Here is a 5,623-nt window from a genome sequence, read left to right on the forward strand (position 1 = left end):
GGAGACACAGAATCGGAAACAGGCTCCAGGCTCTGAGCCATCAGCCCAGAGCCTGATACCGGGCTCGAACTCACGGACCGCGAGATCGTGACCTGGCTGAAGTCGGACGCTTAACCGACTGCGCCACCCAGGCGCCCCTATTTTTTTTAGCTTTGAGACAGAGAGAAAGCAGGGGAGGGGCAGAGAGAGAGGGAGAGGGAGAGAATCTCAATCAGGCTCCGCCCTGTCAGCACAGAGCCCTATGCGGGGGTCGAACACACAAACCATGAGATCATGACCTGAGCCAAAATCAACAGTCAGATGCTTAACCAACTGAGCCACCCAGGCACCCCAGAAAGTTTTTTTTTTTTTAATTAACAAGGTGCAACCTCATGACATTGGACTTGGCAATAATTTCTTGGGTTTGACATCAAAAGCATAGGCAAAAAAAGAAAAAATGCATTAAAATGCATTAAATGCAAAACTGCATTAAATGCATTAAAATGCAAAACTTCTGTGCATCAAAGGACACAACCAGCAGTGTGAAAGGGCACCTACAGAATGGGAGAAAATATTTTTAAATTATATTTTAAGGTGTTAATAGCCAGCATATATAAAGATCTCTTAAGACTCAACAACAAAACAATCTGATTAAAAAATGGGCAAAGATCTTGAAAAGAAATTATCCAAAGAAGTTATAAATACGGCCAATAAGCACATGAAAAGATGCTCCACATCACTACTCGTTAGGGAAATGCAAATCAAAACCACAGAGATACCTCCTCACACCCAACAGAATGACTTCTTTCAAAAAATCCAGGAAATAGCAAGTTTTGGAAAGAATGTGAAAAAATTGGAACTCTTATACATTGTTAGTGGGAATGTAAATGGTGTACCTGCTTTGTAAATCAGCATGGAAGTTCCTCAAAAAAAAATTAAAAAGAAAATTACCACATGACCCAGTAATTCCAATTCTTTCTTTTCTCTTCTTTTATTATTTAAAAACATTTTTTAAATGTTTGTTTATTTTTGAGAGTGACAGAGAGAGACAGAGTGCGAGCAGGGGAGGGGCAGAGAAAGAGAGAAAGAAACAAAATCCAGCAGCTCAGAGCCCGACACAGGAGAACCACGAGTCCACAACCCGAGACTCGAACTCACGAACCGCAAGATCACAACCTGAGCCGAAGTCAGACACTTAAACTTCAGAGCCACCCAGGCACCCCATCTTATTCTTTGTCTTTAAACAGTATCAGCCTCTGAATTGTCTGTTTCTTCCTGTGGTCCCAGTAATTCTCCTCGTGACTGTGGCCTAGATCGGCGGAGTCATTTTGGATGCTGCCTGCTTCTCAGTGACAATCGTTAGTTTCTCTGCTTCCATCTTTTTTATCCCTAAAGAGATTGTACGACATGGACAGGTAAGTTTAAGTCTTAAAACACTGAGACTCTCCACAGTCAATCCTAACCCAGCCACCTAAAGTAATCTCTTGAATGTCATCAAGGTCAATCCTCTACTTCTCCTAGCATGGTCCACTTCACATCCACATTCTTATCTTCAAGTTTTTATCTTCTTCCTTCCGAGAGACAATGTCTTCCCCCTTTTCCACCTAATGATCTCTTCCCATTCAACCTCCTTCAACCTGGAACCTTTTGTGATTACTGTACCCGGTAGTCATCTCGACCTTCTCTGAATAGCTGCCTTGACTGTCTCCTGTGGGCCCCACGGTGGAGCATGGCTCCTGCAAACTGTCGGCACCAGGCAAAGAACAACAAAAACAAACCCACGATGGGCCTGGGGTCAGATGCCAAGAGAGTGTTGACAGGAGGCCGTGAGTTGAGATGGGATGGTGGTCAGGGTCAGTCAGAGAATTGACCCAACAGAAGACACAAATGTGAATAACAGGAGCATGAGAATCCAAGTCTTTGGAAAAGTCTGAGAAACAATTAGGAAAACGAATTGGAGCAAATCCCAAAGAGCCCAACTTTCGATAAGAGCTCTAATCACCGTGTCTTGACCAGTGAACAATCCCAGACCAGAGAGTGATTTAGGGGAAATGGTATATATAGGCTGTGCTCCTGAAAGACATGCATCCCAGCCTCAGTCCCCCCACTTACTATCTGTGTTATCTTGGGTAAATTACTTGAACTTTCTAAGCCTTGCTGTGTTCATCTCTAAAATAGAGATAATAACACTGAAATCAAAGGGCTGTTGTGATGATTGGCTAAAATGAAATTTTGGCCAAGTCTCCTGTAAATGCTCAGTAATGGTAGCTATTAAACCTTCTTTCTGGTTGAGGTCAATTGCTGCGGACGTTGAAGAACAACTACCTTCTTTGTGTGGTATAAAGATAACGTCATTGCTATATTACTATGCAAATAAAGTGTAGTGTCGATGAATGTCAGCCACACCTTAATTATGTAAGAAAGACTTCCTTCCTTTCTCCTTTTTTCCTTGCTACCTTTCTTTTTTTTCCCTTTTCCTTTCTATTTAATTTTGACTCTGATACGGACTGGTAGGAAATTCAGTCTCAGCAATTCTCGGGTTTCCTCTCTACCTTCAGTTTGGGGCCAAGAGTCTAGAATCCTTAGGAAAGCCCTCCGCTCATTGGCCTCTGTGTATCCTGATTCCTGCTGAGATGTTCACCGTGCCCAAGATCCTTTCACATCTCTTGCCACATTTGGGCAACAGGGATCTTTGGTCATTCTGAGAATACTAGATCAAAGTCCAGTGTCTCAGAAAGAAAGAAAGGAAGGAAGGAAAGAAGGAAGGAAGGAAGGAAAGAAAAATGATAGGAAGGAAGGAAGAATGAATAAAAGAAGCCATTAACCCTGGGATACTTGGGTCGGATGATAAATTATCAGAAGAAAGTCTCATACATATTCTGGGCAGAAGTTAAAATATCTGGAAAAAAAGCAGAGTGGAGAAGGGCTGAAGGACTAAAGCCATGGAAAAGCCTAAAGGCTGAAGTATTGCAGAGATTTTTTTTTTTAATTTGCAACTTGAATTTTCTCTTCCTCTGGAAGAAGAGACCTGCAATGTTCAAAGGGTATTTCCAGTTGACTCAGATAAAGAGAACTTACCGCTTGCAAGAAGCAGGAGGAACACAACAGATGACTTCTTGTTTTGACCCTACCCTAACTTGGTTTCTTAATTCCATCTTCGGGGGCCCAAGTCTCTTCATCTGGAAAATTAAGGTGTTCTAACCACAAAGTGTTAAAAATAGCGTTCAACTCGAAAATTCTTTAGATCATCTGATTGAGAAAAAATGATTTGAGAGGGTGGGCTTGGCCGTAGTTTCCAGAGTCACAGCTATAAAAGGAAACAATTTCAGAGGCAAAATAACTTTCTCCTCCTCCCCACTGTCCTTGCTCTTAAGTTCCATCCATACTATCGCCCAAATGACTTTCTATTCCGATTTCTAGTCATTTGCTGGCAAGTGACTTATCTCCTCATTTACAACCAGAGCTGAATGGATTCAGCTATCCAGACATCTTCCTTTTCCTTCTTTCCTTTTTCCCTTCCTGCTCAGACAGACTCTTCTTGATCCAGGTAAGCACCAAAAGAATTATTTACAAGTGAATGGAAATAACCAACCTTAAGCACCCAAGAATGTCTGGGGCTCCTGGGTGGCTCAGTGGGTTAAGTATCTGACCTTGGCTCAAGTTGTGATCTTGTGGTTTGTGAGTTCGAGCCCCGCGTTGGGCTGTGCAGACAGCTCGGAGCCTGGAGCTTCGGATCTGTGTCTCCCTCTTTATCCCTCCCCTGTTCGCACTCTGTGTCTCCTTCTCTCTCTTTCAAGAATAAACATTAAAGGGGCACCTGGGTGGCGCAGTCGGTTAAGCGTCCGACTTCAGCCAGGTCACGATCTCGCGGTCCGTGAGTTCGGGCCCCGCATCGGGCTCTGGGCTGATGGCTCAGAGCCTGGAGCCTGTTTCCGATTCTGTGTCTCCCTCTCTCTGCCCCTCCCCCGTTCATGCTCTGTCTCTCTCTGTCCCAAAAATAAATAAATATTGAAAAAAAAAATTAAAAAAAAAAAAAGAATAAACATTAAAAAAAAAATAAAAAATAAAAAAAGAACTCAAGAATGTCCTCTGAAGGTTATTTATTGACCTCTCCTGGAAAATTATGTGTGTTGCCCACATTCTAACAAACTGGAACTGCTTTTGCCCTACAATATTTATTTTAAAAATGTTGTTGTGCTTAACTCTTTATGAACATTGTCTCTTTTAATCTCACAACCAGCCTGAAAAGTAGATATTAATTTCACTTTTCAGATCAAGAAACAAAGGCTCAGAGGGGTTAAGTGGTTTGCCCAAGAGCACTCAGCTTCCTAAGGGGCAGAAGCAGGACACGATTCCTCATCTTTCAGATTCTAAAACCCACATCTATGTAGTAGAAACACTTTCTCAATTCTTTAAACAGAGCTGGTAGTAACTGCCTCACAATTGAAGAGGCAAACTGGTTCCTAGGTGGTCACAGAAGAAGCACAACAGTGTAAAATGGAAAGAAAACTTACTCCTCACAATTCTCCAAACAGAAGTCTCTGATTTTAGGCGGTGTTTTTATGATATATAGCATCGGCGTCTAAATCTTGAATTTGTAATTACGGTGCTTACACTGGTTCGCCAGGAGTTTGCCAGCACAATCACTCTGCTCTTAAGCAACAGTTTTCTGTGAGAGATGAAAACATTTTCAATACAGAAATCTAGGAAAGAAACGGATTGACCCAATCCCATTGGAACTATTTAGACTGGAGATAATGGCCTTTTGCTCTCAGCTTATTCTGAGTAAGCAACTATTTTCAATGTGCATCCCATGGTGACTCCCAATTCTCAGTACACTGAAAACCCTTTCAACAATCTCCATAGGAAAGTGAAGGCTCCTATTTGTGAGGGGAGGGAAAATATACCAGCATTGCGAGGGACAGTTCAGGTCTATAATAAACACTATATAGAATGTCTCTTGCGTGTATATTTCACACTCCATCCATAACGCACATGTATTTGAACATTAGATCTGTCTTTTTTTCCCCAAAGAACAACTTTCTGTAGATATTTGTATTTAATTAAAAATTGGGACAGAATGCACTTGTCTGTGCTTGAAAGTCATTTTGCCTTAAGAATCCCTTCTTTATCTTCTGGCTCATTAAGGGCTTTATTGATTACTGAAGACTTCTTTTAGCTTGACAGTTTTAATATGATTATATATATATATATATATATATATACATAATATGGAAGTTTTAATATGAGATGTAATACAGAAGTCAGCTCATCCACTCCTCTCCCATTCATATCTTGAAAAAAATTCATTGTGGAACAATACCCATCTAGAAGTTTGTCATCATGAATACACCCTAGTAATTGTTGCTGACTAACTACTTACCTCACACAGGTGAGAACACTGACCTCTCTCAGTGTTATTTCAGGCTCTCTGACTCAAACTCGCTGGCTAGTAATTATGGAGAATAAACAAAATTTTGGATGACAGAACATAAGTTTTTTTTTTTTTTTTTGGCAAATATATGCTTTTTTGACCTGTATATATGTGGTTTTATTTATTTATGTATAATAAAATGTATAATTCATGTACATTTATACATGTATACAAATAAATAATTTCTTAGTCTTTAAGTAGAGTTTTCTT

General features: G+C 40.7%; 1 long non-coding RNA gene across 1 annotated transcript; it reads right to left on the reverse strand.

Annotated features, from left to right (window-relative positions):
• Positions 1–1,119: 1,119 nt before the first annotated feature.
• LOC123593632 lies at positions 1,120–4,624 on the reverse strand. Its single transcript, XR_006710415.1, has 3 exons — positions 4,494–4,624; positions 3,058–3,158; positions 1,120–1,368 (listed from the first exon to the last, which is right to left on the reverse strand). It is a non-coding gene; the product is annotated as an uncharacterized LOC123593632 (long non-coding RNA).
• Positions 4,625–5,623: the final 999 nt, after the last annotated feature.

The sequence above is a fragment of the Leopardus geoffroyi genome, chromosome D4, assembly GCF_018350155.1.
Source record: "Leopardus geoffroyi isolate Oge1 chromosome D4, O.geoffroyi_Oge1_pat1.0, whole genome shotgun sequence".
NCBI classification, from domain to species: Eukaryota; Metazoa; Chordata; class Mammalia; order Carnivora; family Felidae; genus Leopardus; species Leopardus geoffroyi.